Raw genomic sequence first — 22,117 nt, 5'->3', positions numbered from 1 at the left:
CATTTTTCCGGTACATTTAAAAGCCAGAGGAAAGCTGGCAGCGAAGCTGCTAGTAATTATATAAACGAAATCAAACCATTTTTCTCGTGTTTACTGAGCTATAGTAGATTATGTGTTACTTTTTTACTAACTATAATAAATAATTACCAATAATTTGAAATTATTAAAATTATTGTTTCGGATTTTGTATTTAGTTAGCTATGTTCAGTAGAATTGTAATTAAAATTGTTTTATTTCCTCGCGCAATGCTACGCGTGAAGAGATTTAAGAGAAAGCTACACCGAAAAAGTAAAAATACAGGAGCACGCGCATTTAATAGATACCTCGTAATTTATATTTAAATTGAATAAATGTAATTGCGTGTTATCTGTAACTGTAATTCTACCCTTTTGCTTTCCAGAAACCTCGAGAAAATAGAAATTACCAGAATGTTCTCGTGCGCCATTAAAAAGCTTTAAAAAGCCGGAGAAAAACTTCTGTTCAATTGATTACTAAATTGTTGTTGCTTACTTAGCTGCTGTAATTTTAAGATCGGGTTAGCTTTCTTTGCGCTTTGAATTGTGTTCTATTTAATGTTTTAGTAGATTAAAATATAGCTACTGAAAATATTGCGTGATATTGCGATATTGTACGAATAGCTTTGAGGGAAAATCCAGGGTTTTGTTGTATTTCTTGTAATAAGAATAAATTTTGTTAACTTTTTATCGGACTTGTGCATTTAATCTATAGCAAACCCGTACCCACGCATCAGTATTTTCATTTGAATATTACGACTATAAAATAAATTTAAGCATGGCTCATGTTGCATAAAACATGTGTATAACCGGTTTAAAGCACAAAATGATTGTCATCTTTTGAAGACAGGCTTACTGGAAATCATGAAAGAATTATGACAAATAAAATCATTCTTTGAGAATATGACACTTGTTTCGTCTAATTGTAGATTTTTGAAACCATCGCTTTGAAAATGCTGGAAAGAAAGAAGCCCGAACTTCTGGAAACAGATGCTCATTCCGATTCTGGAAAAATTGTATTGCAGGTTCAACATCAAAGAACAACAACATCAGAAAAGAAGTGGTTCCAAAAAGTGTGTCCTTTTTTTTTAAATTAAAAATCTGGTTATGCGTTTGGATTTTAAGCGTTGCAGTATTTCTTACACAAACTGTGACTGAAACAAAGCGATTGAAAATTTTCGGCCATTTACTTTTCTTCCATGTTTCTGAATGCTGTAAAAAATATTTATGTGCTATAACAAAACCATCATTTTTTAAATTAGATAAATTAATAGTAATTGTATATGAGCTTTCAAACTATCTGCAAAGTTGTGAGGCTAAATTTATAAAACTTGTCAAGATCTGAAGAAGACAAGAAGACAACTCTTAAAATTACCGTTGCAAAAACAGAAAAAGTATTCCTCTCGTATTCCACATACCCTCAATCGTAATTATTGGTATAAACGTTAGTTTTGGACCCTTTCTGGCAATAAACCTTCTCATAGCCATCCGACTGATCTTTAAAGCTCGACCAAACGCATTCCTTTCGTACACAATTGACATTTACAGCGAGAACTAATTAAACCTTCTTTCCTTTTTTATTCTTTCGCTCATAATTAAGCCTTTATACCTTTCTTATCCTTTCGCTCTTAATCACAAAAAATGAGTATTTATCACGCCAGACATACGTTTTTGTTGAGGTGACAGGATAACGATTAATTAAAACCAGGTAACTAACGAAAATCAAAGGTCAATTAAAAACCAAAAGTTAATTAAAGGCAATTAAAATTCCAATAATTCAAAATACATGATTTGTTGTGCGTGTAAGAATATGCCTGCCGTTGGCAGCCTTGAACACTATTCAGGTGATTTTGCTTTTTTAAGTGTAATCAACTGTATTTTGTGTTTAAAGTCTTTCTAAATGAGGATCGAGCTTTTATGTATTTTTTGCCTTGCCATGAAATGAAAACTGAATTGTTTGAATTAGAAATATGTCTCTAATGAAATTCGTAGAAACAAGTTATAAATGAAGTGTAGCAAAAATGTGTACAATTTAATAAGCCGTACAATGAAGTCACGTAATGCTCACATCAAATATTTTTCATTAAGTAACGTAACTGGCCAACAAACTTCAAACACTCAAATATCAGACAGATGTGTGATTTCATTAAAAACTTACAAAAACGAATCAAATATGAATGGTGTCAGTTTTATTTCTTAATCAAAAATAATTGCACACATAAAAAATAAGCTTGTTTATTTAACATGTCCTTAAACTATTAAGTTGTCGTTTCCTCATATAACTGTACTATTACTGGCTTTACACAAAACGCAGTCATTTTTGAAAATAACTATCTCATCCTTCTGGCCGTCACAAACTCGTGTTGTTTTGATCTTGCATCCGTTTGCATCAATGACGGTCGCTGCACTGAGTTTCAGATCATTCGGTAAAGTAGAATTACTCCAGTCACTGTGATAAACGTCTTGAATGACGCTATTTTCTACTCTCACTCTCAGGTAACCATCAATGAATATTTCTATGATTTCTTTTTCGAGTCCGAAGCTGTAAACAGTTTTGGTCTCAGATCCCAACAGACGAGTTATTGCACATACAGATCTTAGTTGGCTTGTCGTGGGTATGGACTTCTCCGACGACTTTTGCAAAGGAAGAGAATCAATGGGGGCTTCTAAAGTCCTGGAATAAAATAAACATCATTTTTAGTCTAAGCCAGAATTGACATTTAATAAAATACAAATCAGTATACCATTGCAATGAATTAATTATATCACACCTGCACATTTTAGTTGTGACATTCGATTTAAATTTTATCAAGAGTTAACCACTTAATAGTTTTGCTCGAGCACCGTTCCGAGTGCCGTGAAAGGAGATTCCCTAATTTTCCCATACGCCACTATTGTACTGTCCTACACCAATCCGCTGATTTGCCTGGCTTTCCCAGGGACTGACGCGCATTTGCGAAGACACCAGGCATTTCCCGAATATCGCCTGCAACAACAGCGATCCTGGCGACTAGATCCGTATTTGGTTTCAATAAGGCCCTCATAGATTACGCTTTTCGTAAGGCCCCACAAAAAAAGTCTAAACACGAGAGATCCGGTGATCTTGATGGCCAAGCTATGAGACCACCTTGACTAATCCATCGCCCTCCATACAGAAAATATATTTGTACTCTTAAGATGACTCTTAACGAAACAAATGTAGTTTCCGTAAATGCAAATAATTGTGCATTGCAATAATTTTAACACTTATTGTTCATGCGATGTGTGCGTTGTTATACAACAATTTCAAATTAACTAGAAGTGGACTGTACTAAATATTTTATTCGACAACTTTAATCAAATGCGTGCCATCTTTCAAGCGATGACTTACTACTAATAACAACAGCAATAAAAAAAAAAACTGAGTAAGCGTTTACAGGGTTGCTGTAATGAACATCTGCGCCATGCAAGGCGCCAAGAAGAGAAAAAAATGACGTAATCTTACAGTTAAATAGTCTTAATGACTTAACATACCCCCCGGCATTGAAGGGTTACTTCAATAATTTCGTGCGATAATACTCATAATAACCTACAAAATTGTACAATTACTACCTTATACAATAATGCAATACGAATAACATCTCTTAATTCAATATAATAATATTCAATTTTCAATGCAAAATTTTATACACAATACACTGTACAATACAAGTTTTATAATAATAAGTTAACACTTAACTAACTTAGGAAGCTTCTTCTTGGGGTAAAATTGCAATTTTTGTAATTCCACGCTTAATGATGCCCTTTGCTGTCTGTATTTCTACTACTCTAACCTTACCGTCAACTCCAGGAAAAATTCTTGTAATGCGCCCTAACACCCATCTACAGACAGGAAGCTCATCCTCCTTAACTAGTACTAGCATACCTATTTTAATATTCGTTTGTTCTACCTTCCATTTTGAACGCTGTTGTAGTGTGTTTAAATAGTCCCTATGCCAACGATTCCATATCAACTGGACAAATCTGGTAGTTCGTTTCCATCTTGAGAGTCTGTTTTCAGGTATATCAATTAATTCGGGTTCTACTATAGCATTCAAGGGTCTTCCAATGAGAAAATGACCTGGTGTTAATGCCTCTAAATCATTTACATCGGAAGATAAGGGAGTAATAGGGCGAGAATTTAAAACAGACTCTATCTGAGTTACTACAGTTAATAACTCCTCGAAAGTCAACCTTGCATTACCTACAATCCGCTTTAAGTGATATTTCACGGATTTTATTCCAGATTCCCATAGTCCACCAAAATTAGGTGTCCGTGGGGGAATAAACTTCCATACTATTCCTTCTTCACCTAAATAATCTGCTAATTTTTTGTCAGGATTTCTAATTAAATTGTTAATTCTTTGCAATTCGGCATTTGCGCCAACGAAGTTTTTTGCGTTGTCTGAGAAAATGATTGAGCATTTTCCGCGCCTAGCAATAAATCTCTTTAAGGTGGCAATAAATGCGTCAGTGGTGAGTTCACTCACTAGTTCGAGATGCACTGCCTTTGTTATAAGGCAAATGAAAAGAGCTAAATATACCTTATGAAGAGTTCCTTTCCTCTGTCCCTTGTACCTAATAAAAAATGGACCGCAAAAATCGGTGCCGACATGATTAAAGGATGAGCTTGGATTTACGCGCTCTGCAGGTAATGACCCCATAATTTGTTCGATAGTGACTGGTTTATTTTTACTACAAATTATACATTCATGGGTAATCTTTCTAGTTAAATTCCTACCTTGTAATGGCCAAAATTTCTGTCTCATAAAACACAATAATGCTTGCAAACCTACGTGTAAATATTTCTGATGATAATTCTCAGCAATCAGCTTAGTTAGTTTGCATTTAACAGGCAAAATTATTTGATGTTTTTGTGAAAACATTACATTGGCCCTTTGTAATCGGCCTCCTACTCTCATTACATTATTTGCATCCAAAAAAGGGTTCAAAGAAAGTAAATTACTTTTATTATTAATGGGTTTACCTTGTGCGAGGGAGTTGTAATCTGAATAAAAACTACATTTTTGAACCTCTCTTACTAAAAAGGATTCTGCCTCATTTAACTCCTTTGAACTTACTCCTCCTGTTCTCTGTGCTCCTTTCTGTTTTGAACACCTAGAGTTCCAAATGAACCTGAAAATATAACTAACAATACGTAATAATTTTAAATAATTGTTAGTGATATCTAGGACATTATCAATAAATTTTGAAGGCAAAGTGCATAAACAAGCAATGTCAGTTCTTTTTCTCAGTTCATTAGAAAATGTCTCTGTTTTTTCTAATTGTTCAAAGTCAATGTTCTTGTTAGGTATGACACCCTCACTCAAGAATGGAGGACCTTTCCACCACAGATCAGCATCATGCAGCTTGTCAAAATTCAGTCCTCGGGAAATAAGGTCTGCTGGGTTCTCCTCTGAACGCACATAATTCCACTGGCATGTATGTGTTAGCTCTTGGATCTGCAACACTCGATTAGCAACAAAGGTTTTTAGTACATGCGGGGGATTCTGAAGCCATGCTAACACTATGGTTGAGTCACACCACAGACATATTTTGCTGATGTCCAATTTCAATAAAGGCACCACCTTTGCAACAAGCTGTGCTAGCAGTACAGCTGCGCAGAGTTCCAGTCGAGGTACTGTCAACGGTTTTAGTTGAGCTACTCTGAACTTGCTGCAAAGCAAATGTGAAGATAAATTATTGTCACTTCTACAGCGTAAATAGATGGCTACTCCGTATGCGTGTTCTGATGCATCTGAAAATCCATGAATTTGTATATCAGAAAAACTATCCTGTAAAACATATCTACTGTCTTTCAAATTGTTGATAGATTGCATTGAATCAATAAAAAGTTGCCAATCCTTAATTATCCTTTCGGGTAGCGGATCGTTCCAATCAAGCTTCAATAACCAAAGTCTTTGGATGAAGATTTTTGCTTTTGTTATCCCTGGACCAAGCAGTCCTAATGGATCATAAATGCGGGCAATATCAGACAACACTGTTCTCTTTGTGTAAGTATTTGGTTTCTTGATGGTTGATTTGTACGAAAAACAATCTATCCTTGGATTCCATAATAATCCTAAAGTTTTGATGCTCTGATCGTCATCGAAATTACTGAAAGAATATTCCTCTTGTCCATCCGGAAACTGCAAAAGATCAGGATGATTAGCACACCATCTGTGCAGACGCATTCCTCCACGTGATAATAGGTTAATCAATTGCGACTGTAATTCTTTAGCCTCTATTAGAGTATGAGCTCCTGTGAGTACGTCATCGACATAAAAATCCCTTTGTACTATTGGCGCTGCTAACGAAAAATTATTTTTCTCGTCTTCTGCTAATTGATTAAGTGTGCGTGTTGCTAGATATGGTGCGTTGGAAGTACCGTAAGTTATAGTCTTCAGTCTATAGATCTTAACTGGTTCTTCTTCACTACTCTTCCATAAAATGCGTAATAAATCTCTTTGATGTTCTTTAATCAAAATCTGACGATACATTTTTACAATGTCTGCTGTGAAGGCAATTTTATGCGTTCGAAATCTGCAAATAATATCAAATAATTCGTCTTGAACTAACCCTCCATTCAGCAGAATATCGTTTAACGAAATTCCAGTAGTCGTAGGAGCAGTGGCATCGAACACTACCCTAAGTTTAGTGCTAGGTTTCTCGGGCCTGAAAACCCCATGGTGAGGAAGATAATATGAGAAACTAGAGCTATCCCCTTCATCAATTTCTTCGGAATGGCCTAATTCATTATATTCCTTAATGAAATCTTCGTATAAGTGTTTCATTGCGGGATTGCGAGTGAAGCGTTTAAGTAGATAATTCAGTCTTTTGCTAGCGTTTTCTCTCGATTCCCCTAAAAGGCTAAGTCCTTCCTCCTTAATTGGCATTTCCACTACATATCTGCCATCATCTTGCCTCGTGTGTGTACGAAGAAAGTGCTGTTCACAAAATTCCTCTTCCTGACTTTTCACTTTTTTTGCTTCATTAATACCTTCAATCTCCCAAAACCTTCTCATGTTGTCAGATAAATTATCCCCATTTTCCACAAACCCACAATAATTATCAACACTGCCTTGCTGCGGCATGCGTACTGACCCGCTAACGATGTATCCAAAAACTGACTGATGGAGAATCAGGTCTTGCATATTTATTCTATTTGTTCCTAGTAAATCAAAAAATATTTCGTTAGATAATAAAACATGTATTTGACCAGGTTTATAAAACTCTGGATCAGCTAAACCAATGAGTTGCAACTGCTTAACATCAGGAATGTTTATATATCTAGCAGGCGTTACGCGAGTTATTTTTGGAACAACAAAAAATTGTAATGTACGAATAAAATCTCTAGTAGCGTTAGCGATGGTTGCTATAGCTTTTTCCTTAACACCCATAACTGTACCATTGATACCTGAAATAGAAGCGTTTATTTTTCTTTTCTTCAAATTCAATAGTTCAGCACCTTCTTTAGTAATGAAATTATTTTGAGAACCGGAATCCAGCAAGGCTCTCAGCGAGATAAATTTTCCATCATTACCCTTAACGAAAATAATTGCAGTTGAAAGTAGAACTTGTTTATTAAAAGAACTGCAAATATTCATCGCAGTACCGTTAATGGACTTTGCTTGGTTGGTTTCATTAGTGTCACTAACCTTTTGGCTGCTTGCCATTGCAGTAAATGTATCAGCATTTGGAGAAAGATTACTGCTTAATTTATTAGTCTTGTTTGTGATTTGATTCGATGTGCCATTTGCTTTATCGAAATTTTCTTCATTTCGATCAAAATGTAAGAGCGAATTGTGAAATTTCTGACATTTTCTGCATGTATAACTTTTACAGTCCTTGATTGTGTGGACCGAAGATAAACAATTGAAACATAGTTTTTTTGTCTTTACAAATTCAAATCGTTTCTTGACTGTTAGATTTAAGAATTGCGCACATTTCAACAATAAATGATCAGCTTTACAATAAGGACAATTTTTGGAATTTTCCGAAAGTGATGTAAGAGCCTTGGTATTAAATGAACGTTTCGATTCCTCATGCGGAGGTTTGTAATGTGATAGGGTGCGAGCGTGTTCCTTCAAAAAACATGTCAGTTGTTTAACCGTTCCTATCTCGTCTTTTTTAAGTGACCTTTCCCACCAACACCGAGTATTTCTATCCAACTTTTCAACTAATAAATAAACAATTAACGTGTCTGAAAATTCTTCCACCTTTTGCTCCAATGCTTCCAAGGATCGTAAACATTCATGCACCTTATCGATAAATTTTAAAAGTGACGAAGTAGAATCACTCGTTTGAGGTATAGAAATTAATTTCTTTATGATAGAATTGATCAAATCTTTTTTGTTGCAATAGCGATCAACCAACAGATTCCATGCCGTGTCATAATTCGAATCTGAAATTGGAATGGACTGAATAATATTTAAAGCGTCTGCCTTACACGAACTCTTTAAATATTGCAATTTTTGCACATTAGTTAATTTGCTATTTTTATGCACAGCTGCGGAAAATAAATCCTCAAATTCAATCCATTCTTCGATTTTCCCACTAAATATTGGAAGAGACAATTTAGGCAATTTTATATCCGAAACAATTATGTCTTTACTCGAACCGTTTTCATTTGAACAGCTATTCCTTTGAGAACTGATCTCAGAAATTTTTCTTTTAATTTTCAAATGAATTTCATCGAGATTATCTACTACATTTTCATTTTCCTTAATGAATTCGTCAGTGTCCTTTTCTTCACAATGTGCAAATAAAGAATCGAAAATGTTACTTAATTCCTTTTTAAATTCTAATATTTTAGATTCGTATAACTCCAATAAGGAAATATCTGCTTCATCCACTGTAGAATTTACCTTATTTTCAAACTTTCTGATACTGCATTTTAAACTCTTTTTGTTAGCTTTAATTGCTTTCAATTCACTCATCATGAACAAATAAATAATTTATCACTTACCGTGATTGCAGATTTCTCGACAGCAACACCGGAAATGAACGATGACACAGTATCCAATCTTAATTGCGTAATCCACACGAAAACGAAAGCATTCCAAACACTCTATATGAAGTTATGCGTAATACAACCAAACGAAAGTATTCCAAATGTTCTAAAAAGTTAATTTTAGCAACAATGTCTTTTACCTGTGGCTCGACGGGCCATAAAGTGTTCATGCGATGCGTGCGTTGTTATACAACAATTTCAAATTAACTAGAAGTGGACTGTACTAAATATTTTATTCGACAACTTTAATCAAATGCGTGCCATCTTTCAAGCGATGACTTACTACTAATAACAACAGCAATGAAAAAAAAAAAAAAAACTGAGTAAGCGTTTACAGGGTTGCTGTAATGAACATCTGCGCCATGCAAGGCGCCAAGAAGAGAAAAAAATGACGTAATCTTACAGTTAAATAGTCTTAATGACTTAACACTTATAATTATAGAGTCAATAGGTTCTTCTAAAGCAGGAGACGTCAAAAATGTGCAATGCCCTCTCCGGACTCGAACCTTGAACTTCTCGAATACAAGTCGAGTATGCTTCCAGTTACATTACGGAGGCATGCAGAAAAGAGGGCAAAAATATCCTATATACTTTCCCTTTAAAAGGGCGACTGGGAATTAGAGGTACCTGTTGCCTCCTACGCGGCAATATAAGTTATGTACAGCGCATTGTTTCTGCGCAGTTTCAAAGTTATGTACAGCGCATTGTTTCTGCGCAATTTTAGTTAGTTAAGATTCGAACTCCTAGCGTAGCATACATGTTTCTTGATCCCGTCTGGTCGGGAATTTATCATTTTCGATTTAGATTTTTAGTTATGATACAGTCCACTAAATAAAATTATTGTTGTTGTTGTAAAGTTGTCTTTAGTATACAGTCTAATCAGCGACCTCAAAACATTGGTCAACGTCGAGCCCGAGCTAATTAGAATAAAAAATGGCTAATGAAGACATAACTACGTTTAACAGAAAACGTGGCGGAATTAAAACACAAATAATTAAATTAAAGTCGTCTGTCAGTGGAAAAAGTGATGATTTCGGTTTCGAATAAATAGAAGTATTGCAAGAAAAAGTTCACAAGTTAAATAAACAAATTGATGAACTTCGCTTGGATTATTACAAGGTGTGCAAAGAATGAAGAAATATCAGACATAGAAGCTACTTTTGAAGAAATCGAGATGGATATTACCGATGTTCAGGTAAGCCTGAAATGTCTTTATACTTCATTATGTAGTAAGAATGCAAATAATAGTTTCACAGAGACAAGAAGTAATTCATTGAATTATAAATTGCCTGAAATAACATTACCTAAATTTTCTGGCAATTTCGAAGACTGGAATTTATTTAAAAACCAATTTGTAGCTTTAATTTCATCTATTAGACAATTAACAGATTCTCAGAAATTGTTTTATTTACAATCTTGTTTAATTGGTGATGCAAAGCAGATACAAAGAATAGATGATACATTTTCTTCCTTATTTAAGGCACTTGAAGAAAGATATGATAATAAGAGACTGGTTGTAAATTCTCATATCAATGAATTACTTTCTATTGAAAAAATAGTTCATGAAAATCCTAAAGATTTACGCTCATTAATTGATTAAGTTCAGAAACATTTAAGAGCATTAAAAGTTATGGAATTAAATATGGATAAATTAAGCGAAGCTTTGCTGATTAATATTATTCTCAATAAAATAGATATAAAGAATCGCGTAAGCAATTTGAAATGTCATTAAATAGTAATGATTTATGTGAATGGGATTCTTTCATGACATCCCTTCAAAAGCGATGCCAGGTGTTAGAAAATATGCAAAACAAAACTGTATTTGCAAAAACAAAACAAAACATTCCTCCAAATAAAGTTCTATCGTTAGTGACAAAAACGAATAATAATAATAAATTTATGTGTTCCCCCCCCCGGTTTGCAAAGATAATCACGCAATTTTTAAATGTGAAGCATTTCTAGCATTAAATCCAATGGAACGATACGAAATGGTTAAAAAGCTTTCTTTGTGCATTAATTGTTTACATTCAAATCATAAAGTAGCTTCCTGTCAGTCTAGACACTTTTGCTCGGTTTGCAAATTAAAACATAATTCACTTCTTCATCGGAATGAAGCTTCCATGTCGTCTGCCACAAGTGGAGGAAAGCAAAGTGAAACTACGCCCTCCCCAGAGAACTGCAAAATTGAGGCTGTTTTGAATAGGAATAAATCAACAGAAAAAGCCTTATCGGCGTGTCTTTTTTCGAAAAATAAAACTGTTCTCCTTTCAACTGCGATTGTTTGGGTTAGAAATATTTATGGCCAATTCGTTAAAGCAAGAATACTTCTTGATTTAGGCTCAATGTCAAATTTTGTTACAAATGAATTCTGTGAGCGTGCAAATTTAAAAAAGGAAAGAATAAATATTCCCGTTTCTAGCTAAATGGACAAATTTCAAACATTAAATCTCGTACTTTTGCTTCTATTTTTAACGGAAATAATTCGTTCTCTACTTCATTAAATTTTTTAATTGTAAATAAAATTACAGATTTAGTACCTTCTACAAAATTAAATATTGAAAATATAGATATTCCTAATACATCAAGTTTGGCTGATCCAGAATTTGCCACTCCATCTAGTATAGATCTGCTTTTAGGAGTAGAAATATTTTATGACATTTTTATTAATGGCCAAGTTAAATCTTCTACGAAATCACTCGTTTTCAGAAATTCTGTGTTTGGTTATATAGCTACTGGTTCTTTGAAAACATCCCTTGAAAATTGTCAGAATTATTGTGGACTTATCGGTAATGTTGATAATATTGATAGATTGGTAGAAACATTTTGGTTAGTGGAAAATATTGGTGAAGATAAGTCAATTCTTAGCCAAGAAGAAGAATTCTGTGAACAACATTTCAAAGACACTTACAGACGAAATGAAGATGGCAGATTTATCGTAAAAATGCCTATGAAAGACGAACAATTAGGAATTTCAAAGCACTTAGCCAACATTAGACTCATTCAATTAGTTAAACGTCTTAGCAAAAACGCTACATTGCAACATTTATATCAAGATTTCATAACAGAATATGAAAATTTGGACCATATAGAAAGGGTCGATGATAATTCAAAATCGGAACTTGAATATTACCTTCCCCATCATGGAGTATATAGACCAGAGAAGTCAAGTACAAAATTAAGAGTTGTGTTTAATGCTAGTGCCCCAAGCTCAAATGGCTTAAGTTTGAATGATTTACTTTTAGCGGGAGCAGTCCAAGAAGATACTTTTGATATTTTTGTGAGATTTAGAAAACATCAAATTGCAGTTATTGCGGATATACAAAAAATGTACCAGAAAATTTTGGTTGATGGATCCCAAAGAGACTTACTTCGAATCTTATGGAAGAGAAACCGATGGTACTTTGGTAGACGGTTGCACGGATTTTGGCGAGTTTTCGGCAATTTTTCTTTTGGCGAGTAATATGACTTATGGTAAACCCATTGCTGGATAAGTTATTTATGGTAACCGATACTTTGTTGACATTTTATTTAAAAAATAATGCGTGTTATTATGCATAAATTCCGTGTTTTAAATATTATTTATGGCTTCTAAATATTAAAAATCAATTTAATTTTGCATTTTTATTTGAAATAAAAATTTTATTCTTTATCATATTTTATGAAATTTTATGCTGTGGATGATGTAATCAGTGACGTCACCTTACTTTAAAAGTAATTGGTTTTAATATCTATAAATTTAATCTAATGTTTTAAACATTATTTATGGCTGTTAAATATTAAAATACAATTTAATTTTGCATTTCTTTTTTAAAATGATTTTATTATGTATGATTATTTAAATAATTTTAATTCTAGGCGTGATGTAATCAGCTCTCTGATTGGTTTTAGAATATTTGTGCATTAATGAGCTGTAATCAGCTCCCTGATAGGTTGCTGAAAATTTGTGCATTACCGCGCCATTTTAAAATTTAATTCATATCTTCGAATTCCTTCAAAAATGTCTCCTTCAAAGATGAATGTTGTTTTTGATAAGTACCAAGAATTTTTGGTTTCGGAATCAAAAAATTGTCCTTCGAGACCTTATTTTCACCAGCCTGGCTTTCCTAATCAAAGATTTATTTATAAATTCTTACAAGGGTCAGAGGAAATTTATTTTAAATTTTTGAAGGAAACGTCGCTAATTGTTTCTTCAATGAAGTGCGAAAATGTAGATCACAGATGAAGACCGTTAGAAGAGCCGATTCTGAGATGGCCGTATATGATATTGTGGCCATGTTGGAAGAAATAACCGCTGTAACGGTAAGAAAATTATTAGACATTCCTCCTTTTTTACCGACAATAAACTAATTGCTGTCATTTTAGCACTAGTGTACGAAGCGTTCTTATTTATTTATTTTAAAGTATTTAATTTAAGTAATATTTTAATTCTTTTAAACGTTGGTATGATGGTTTTTAATTCGATATTCAATTTACGTAATATTTTAATCCAATTAAACGCTTGCGCAATGTTTTTATAGTGCTATTTTTATTCTATTTCTATGCTATATGAAAGTAATAATTTAACCTTTCTTTAGTATTTTATACTCGTAGTAAATGTATTTATTCTATATAATATATATATATTATATTCTATATAACGTATTTTAAAGTATTTAAATTTAATAATATTCTAATTCTTTTAAATGTTGGATGATGTTTTTTATTTCGATATTGAATTTCAGTAATATTTGAATCTAATTAAACGTTGGCACAATGTTTTTAGAGCGGTGTTTTTATTCTCTTCTTTGCTATATGAAAGTAATAATAACCTTACTTTAGTATTTTGTACTCATAGTAAATGTATTTATTTACACTTGCCTGCCATCTTAAAAAACGACATTTTCAACAAAAAATTAATCCATTACTTTTAACGATATTTATTTATTTTTTAAGTTTCGAATACTTTACTATGCGTAAGAACAGCGATTTTCAAGATGGCTGACGTTTGTAGAAATCGCGCCAACAATTGCGCCAACGTAAATCGCCAAAAATCCGTGCAACCGTCTACCAAAGTAGCACCGAGAAACCTTAGCGACTCACCTATGACATATAGACTCAAAACGGTGACTTATGGTACTAAAAGTGCTCCATTTTTAGCCATTAGATGCATAAAGCAAGTTGCATATGACGAAACGCATAAATATCCTGAAGCTGCCAAAGCTATCTTGTCAGACTGTTATGTTGATAATGTCATCTCTGGTTCATCAAACTTAGCAAAGGAATTGAAAAATCAGCTTATACAGCTTTTTCATAGTAGTGGAATGTCTTTGCACAAATGGAACTCTAATTCTCCTGAACTGTTGGATAGCCTTTCTACAAGCTCTGAGCTTCCATTCTCCTCCAAAAGTGATAATGTGGTTAAAGCTTTAGGTATTACATGGAATTCTCAGAAGGATGAATTCAGCTTTAAAGTCTCAATCAAGGAGAAATCATCATATACCAAAAGAGACATTTTATCGACAATTGCCAGACTTTATGATCCTTTAGGACTGATTGGTCCGGTAATCACCAAAGCCAAGATATTTTTACAGAAATTATGGGTTCAAAAACTGAGTTGGGATGAACCACTTTTTGCAACTATTGCTCACGAATGGCAACAGATAGTTTCAAATTTAAAGGCTGTTGAAAACATAAAAATTAATCGTTGCATCCTCTCCAATCATCCAAGCAAGATTTCACTCACTGGATATGCACATGTTTCGGAAGCCGCTTATGGTGCAGTTGTCTACTTGATTTGTGTCGATGAAGATCACGGCTCGTCATCTCATCTTCTAGCCAGCAAATCTCGTGTGGCTCCATTGAAAACCCTATCTATTCCAAGATTAGAACTTTGTGCATGTTTGTTATTGGCTCATCTGATTTCGAAAGTTAGCAACTCATTGAAGATGCATTTAGATGACATCATTCTGTGCACTGATTCAACGATAGCACTTTCATGGTTGAAGACTTCTCCTCATCTTTTGAAGACCTTTGTTGCAAATAGAGTCTCCAAAATCCAAAGACTACTAAAGCCGCGACATTGGAAGCACGTATCATTAGCAAATAATCCGGCAGATCTGATTTCTCGTGGTGCTTGTCCTCATGAACTTGTGACATCTTCCTTGTGGTGGAATGGTCCTGAACAGAACGAACTTAGTGATGCTTCTTTATTTGAACTTGACAAGACTCTCATAGATTCTCCTGCTTATCAGAATGAACTTAAAAAACCTTTAGACGTTAATTTGAACTGCAATTTAAACTTGTTTTGGAATACCTTTTTTGAATTAACAAATAATTATGTTAAACTAATTAGAATTTTAAGTCTTATTTTCAGGTTTCTGTCCAATCTGAAAGGTCCAGTGAAGAAAACAGGCCCCATTAGTAGCATTGAATATAAAGATGCGGAAATGCACTTGATAAAAATGGTTCAGGTAATAGAATTTGCAGAGGAGATTAAATCACTTCAAGATCAGAGAGTAATCAGAAGTCAGATAAAAACTTTAAATCCATTTTTAGATGGAAAAGATATATTACGTGTGGGCGGTTGCTTAACTCATGCCACAATTAATTATGATTCTAAACATCAAATTTTATTGCCAAAAAATCATAAGCTTACCAAGCTAATATTTATTCATTATCATTGTAAAAATTTTCATGCTGGTCCTCAAGCATTGTTACATTTTGTTAGGGAAAGGTTTGGGCAACGACTTAGCTAGAAAAACAGTTCACGAGTGTGTAATTTGTTTTCGTCATAAACCTATCATTTCAGATCAATTAATGGCCGATTTACCTCCTGAACGTGTAAATCCAAATCTAACCTTTCATAACACAGGGATAGATTTTGCAGGCCCTCTTATCAAATATAGAAATCAAAGGAAAGGTAGTTTACATAAAGTTTATATAGCAATCTTTGTTTGCTTAGTTACAAAAGAGATTCATTTAGAAATAGTATTTGACTTATCATCTGAAGCCTTTATTGCATGTTTAAAACGATTTTTTTCGCGTAGCGGTAAAAGCTCATGTCTGTTTAGTGACAATGCAACTAATTTTGTACGAGCTCACAAAGAGTTAAAGAAACTTGCTTCTTTAGTTACTGTCCCTAATGAAGTTTTGGGTAAGTATTTGGCATCTGAAAATATCTCTTGGAAATTTATTCCTCCTCGTGCACCCAATTTTGGTGGAATTTGGGAGGCCGGAATCAAATCTTTCAAACTTCATCTTAAAAGAACTATTTCCGACGCTAAACTAAACTATGAAGAATTTTTAACCGTAATTGATCAAATTGAAGGAATACTAAATTCGAGACCTCTTTCTCCTTTATCGTCTGAACCTTCAGATTACGAACCCTTGACGCCAGGTCACTTTTTAATAGGTAGACCCATAAACTCAATTGTAGAACCTCAAATTTTGGACTTGTCAGAAAGTAGATTGCCAAGATGGGAAAAATTAACTAAAATGGTCCAGATTATATGGAAACGATGGATAACTGACTATCTTAATCACTCGCAACAACGAAAGAAATGGTATTTTTCAAAGGACAATATAAAGAAAAATACAATAGTTATTATTAAAGATAATCAGTTACCTCCATTTAAATGGTTACTAGGAAGAATTGATCAGACGATTCCTGGCAAAGATGGTAAGACACGAGTAGTAGCCATTAACACAAAGTTTGGTCCAATTAAAAGGCCAATATCAAAAATTAGTTTATTGCCTATTGAGGATAACTTCAAGGATTAAGTTTCATTGTTAATAAAATATACATTGTTCTTTATTATACTTATATTTTGGTAATTTTGATGAAAAATGTCAATATGTTTTACTGTTTGAAATGTTGATATATATAACTATTGAAAAAATTTGCAAATGTTCAAACTTTATCGAATTTTCTGAATTGTTCATTTCATTCTGTAAATGATTTACTAACTTTAAGTCTTTTGTTAATGCTTAAAAAAATGAATAGCTGAATTGTTAGTATTTGATATTGAATTGTATACTTAGATTTAGTTTGCATATCATAGATATTGCAACGTGGGGCGGTATGTTGCCTCCTACGCGGCAATATCAGTTACGTACAGCGCATTGTTTCTGTGCAGTTTCAAAGTTATGTACAGCGCATTGTTTCTGCGCAATTTTAGTTAGTTAAGATTCGAACTCCTAGCGTAGCATACATGTTTCTTGATCCCGTATGGTCGGGAATTTATCATTTTCGATTTAGATTTTTAGTTATGATACAGTCCACTAAATAAAATTGTTGTTGTTGTTGTAAAGTTGTCTTTAGTATACAGTCTAACCAGCGACCTCAAAACAGTACCCAATCGCAAAATCCTGGTTTTGACGAATTGTCGTCCACCGCCTTTTAGTTCGGGCGCCGCTAGTAGCTTCATTACTGTTTTTGCTGCTGGAGACTTGAAAATTGTGCAGTGCCTCGCCGGGATTCGAACTACGATGTCCCTAATTTATACCATGAAGGCAAGCGGAAAGAAGGGAGAAAATACCTTACATCGTAATTAAATTGATTAATAATGTAATAATAATACCTTTAGAATTTACACCAGTATTTTTCCTAAAAAATCCAAGCTAAGAATTTGAACCTTGATTCAGAAATTCTAATCTTGAAACGATCTGCCGACTTGCAATGGGAAAAATTCAGCATCATAGTTTTAAAATAAGGAGCATAACTCTTGCCAGTCAGCCGCAGATACAAAACTGCTAACTCGAAGTATCTTATTTATTCACAGTTTCACGAACTTTTGCCAATATCTAATGTAGGAAAAAATGACGAACTTTCCTTCCATTAATTTAGAAGTCAAACAACAAAAATCAAAGTTATATTTTAAAATTTTCACATTGGTTCGATGGTTTTACCAAACCATCATCCTCAGCTGCCAAAGCGCAAATGAACGAGATAAGGTATAGTGATTAGATAAGATAAGATTTCCTTCCATTGCATTAGCATCGAGTTAGTATATTAATATAAAATATTACATACTAGCAGCTTCGCGGCCAGCCTTCGTCTGGCTTTTAAACGTACCGGAAAAATGGCTGAAGGAAACACTAAACGTTAAATTTAAAAACTGCGTAGAATTTTACTCTGCAGAACAACTTCATAAAAAAAAGTTATTACGTATGACAAAATTACAATGAAATAAGCAATATCCCTTAATACAAATATTAATTATCCTAATAAATAAATTAATAAACTTCCCTTTGCAAAATCTTAAGAACTCAAATGGTATAAAAAAGGTTAAGAACTTTGTTTCCTAAAAAAATCACTCAAAACTTTTCAATATCTTAAAAACAGTGAAATGAGCAATAAATAACATAAAAGAATACAAAAAACAAAAAATTCTAATATTTTCAAGAGAAAAAAATTGCAATGAAATAAGCTATATCCCTAAATACAAATATTAATTATCATAATAAAAAAATTTAACCAATTTTCCGTTGAAGAAAAAAAATCATGCAAAACTTTTCAATATCTTACAAACAGTGAAATAAGCAAAAAATAACATGAAGCCAATTCAAAAAACAAAAAATTCCGCGCAGAATTTTACTCTGCAGAACAACTTTATCAAAAAAAATCAATGAAAATGTATTATATATATATATATATTAATGACAATGAAATATGCCAATCTCTTAAAAACAGTGACATAAGGAATACGATGAAAAATTGTTGCCAAACCCATATTTCTAAAAGAATGAAACTATTCAAAATGATGCGATTTCATCAAAAATCTATCAACAACAATAAGATAGGAAAATTGTTGCCCAAATCACATTTTCAAAGATGTGAAAAATGAGAAGTGTACTCAGAAGCTTCATTTAAAAAATTCTTTAAAAATACAAAATATTATCATTTTTTCGAAAATTCGTTTTGTAAAAGCAGTCGCAAGGATAAAAGTTTAACGTGTCCAAAAATCAAAGAAAAATAAACTGTACATTTTTAGAAATAAACTATTTTAGAAAAAATCCCGTTGAAAAGGTGTTAAGCTCTCTTTGTTAAATAAATTCGTATTTAATCGATTTATTAAAGCACGAAATTTATTTTAAGTTCGTAAAATAGCTAAGTGCCTACGTTTCATGACGATGTGAAAATGGAGTGTGTAGAGTAAAATCTCGCTTTCCCATTATGTCTCAAAATGACGCGATTTCGTCACAAAACATAAAATAAAAAATATTCTGATTCGAATTTCGAAAAAATCGCTTTGAGGTGCACTGGCTCTTGTCTAGATGCACCTATGTACCAAATTTCGTAGCCGTGGGTCTATTAGCTTACGCGCAGCGCAAACGAAAGACACACACACACAGACTCTTTCTTTTATTATATGTAAAGATAACTGACAGATGACGGGAGATGGAGACATCATCATTCTACCAAGAGGTTAGGTGGTATTAGCTCGCGTCCCTGCTTATCTAGCATTAGAAGATACAACAAATAACACTGTAAGGTTTTGTAGTCGTTGTGGCTCAGGACATAATTATATAATTTAATAATTATTAAATTATTTCAGGTACCCAGATCACTTTAGACCAGAATATAGACTTGCAATAGTACGCCTTACAAATATATATTTCACAAAAACACAAACGTATATTGAGCAACATCCAAATACAGTGGTAGTACAGAGAGTTAAACTTTTAGAAACAAACTGAATGAGTATTAAATTCTTACTCTAGGCACTTTTTCTATTAACCCTGCCCACCAAAAAAAGATTAAATAATTTTTTTTTAAAATTATGTAACGAGGCAGCTTCGAGTTTTGCAAGCTTGTCGAAAATCTGGGCGATTCTTGCCACCAAATGACGTTGTTGTTTTAGCATAAACTTACGGAAGGCTTGTGCATTGTTACTACGGATTTTAAGGTGGCATTCTCTGGTAATGAGATAATGGTCTAGGGTACCAATTTCTCCGCATACAAATATTACACACAGTATGTTTCATTGATATATTATTATTACATGCATACAATATATTCCTACATCCAGTGAATTACAGCCATAAAGTATACAGGGTGTCCCATCAACATCGCCGAAACTCTGCACAGCCAAATATTTTACCTAGAATGCATAAAAAATACCCAAAGAACTGTATCTATACGACTCATAGTTTTCGAGACAAAGGCAAAAGAACAGTATGACGTGATTTTCGGTGCAAGGTAAACAAACATAATCGGCATTTGCATATGCTTACACAGGAAGATGTTCAAAATGTCCACAAGGCATTCCGAGGCATCCATGCGCTCACCATGGAATGGCTGACTGCACACGTTGCAATTTCATGGTGCCCACCAAAGTACACACAGCATGTCAACTAAGTCAATTTCTGTAGTAACTAGGTCTCGATAGACCAATTCCTCCAATTGGCCCCATACTAGAAAATCCAAAGCGTCAGATCTGGCCATCTCGATGGCCGTAAATCCGAATCTTCCCCGTCCAGTTCGGCGAAAGTCGAACAGAAGCACTGAAATGCACCGGAGCTCTATCATGCTGGAATCACGGGTGATGGGACGAATATGACGTTATACTATTCTTTCACATTTACCTCTAAAACTATGAGTCGTAAAGGTACAGAGTTTTGACTTTTTTATGCATCCAAGCGAGGAATCTAGCTATGCCGAATTTGGATGATCTTGGTGGGTGTCCACCCACATAGAATATTATCCATGCACTTAACACCCATACAGAAAAGTATATTTGTGCTCTTTAGATTGTATTTCTTTCTCCTATAAACTTATATATAAAGATATAATATTATAAGAGCTCGTTTCTCCAACAAACTGTAAAGAATAAGCTGTAAAGAAAACTTATATGAAAACTAAACCCATTCAAACTTCTTACTTCGTCTCCGTCGTTGGATCCTTGTAAGGTTTTTCTGACTCTTCCCGAAGTGTGGCTAAATCTTCTGTAACATTTTCCTCATCTCCAGGAAAGTTGTCTAGGCATGGAAAGAAAGTCTCTGAACTCTCCGCTTCTGACAATTTGATCTCAGATGAATGCTTTTCCTGTGCTTCATTAGATACATCGGTGATGGTGTTAGTGTCATTAGAAACACCAGATTGTGGTTCAGAAATTTCACTTTCGCTTTTCTCTGGAACTGACTCTAGAATTGTGGGATGATGTTTGTTTTGCTCCTCGCCAAATTTTAGATTATTATTATCTGTATTTGCATTTTGCTCTTGCATCTCCTGCGAATTCTCGAGACTCAGATCATACTCTCTCCTTTTTACAGGATCCATAAGAACATCCTTAGCCGTTTCAGTCGCAGACAAAACAGTCGAAGAAAATTTTCGATTCTCCTCACTATGAATACCATCAAGGTCCCATTTCGTAGACAATCTTCTGACTGCCTCCTTGATAACAGAGGACGAGGCACTGGGCTCGACATCAAGAATTTTGTAATAATTAGACATTTTCCCTATCAGTTAAAGATATATCTTTTAGAGAGTAACGAAAGTTAAAAATTTTGAATCAAATTCTTAAATATGTGCCAGTCGGATAATTGCTTAATTTTTTTGTTTAAAAAATAGTAGATCCAATTTGTTAGAAGCAACAATTTCCTGAAGTTTCAAAAATATTGTGTGCAACAGATATATTTCACGCGTCTCTTTGTTGAAAGACGCTGCTTATTTATTGGAACATTTACCATTGGTGAAAGCCTAAAATACCGAGTCATAAATACTCTGTTAAACATGTATTAAGTATTAAACTTTTAAAAATAAATAACTAAATTATAGTATCTAAATTATAATAAATTAGAGTATATCTTGTCATCAATATCAATCTTGTCATCATCCATGTCTTGTCATTATCCATGTCTATTTTTGCGCTCACTTACTCCATTTTGTGCTGGACAATACGGTACAGTAAGCTGGTGATTTATACCATGTTTTATAAGATATTCTTCAAGTTCCTTACTTGTGTACTCACCACCGTTATCACTTCTTAGCGTTTTTACCTTTCTCCCGAATTTATTGTTTGTAAGAGCAATAAATTGTTTTAGTTTAGAAATTACTTCATTTTTCTTTTTCATTAGGTAAATCATTGTGAAC

At 33.6% G+C, this 22,117-nt stretch overlaps 1 protein-coding gene across 2 annotated transcripts in view; it reads left to right on the top strand.

Annotated features, from left to right (window-relative positions):
• Positions 1 to 22,039, top strand: part of LOC146998121 (uncharacterized) — a 96,922-nt gene extending 74,883 nt beyond the window's left edge. Inside the window, exons 3-4 of one of the 2 annotated variants that reach the window (XR_015040299.1) lie at positions 944 to 1,087; positions 21,298 to 22,039. The gene's annotated coding sequence lies outside the window, so the exon portion shown is untranslated. The remainder of the gene's footprint in view (positions 1 to 943; positions 1,088 to 21,297) is intronic. The other variant, XR_015040298.1, reaches the window with a different exon arrangement.
• Positions 22,040 to 22,117: the final 78 nt, after the last annotated feature.

The sequence above is a fragment of the Stegodyphus dumicola genome, chromosome 3 (assembly GCF_044657685.1).
Source record: "Stegodyphus dumicola isolate Sdum_Otavi_A_Nest chromosome 3, ASM4465768v1".
Classification (NCBI taxonomy): Eukaryota; Metazoa; Arthropoda; class Arachnida; order Araneae; family Eresidae; genus Stegodyphus; species Stegodyphus dumicola.
The sequence above is the reverse complement of the archived record's forward strand: the minus strand, read 5'-3'. Positions and strand labels throughout refer to the sequence as shown.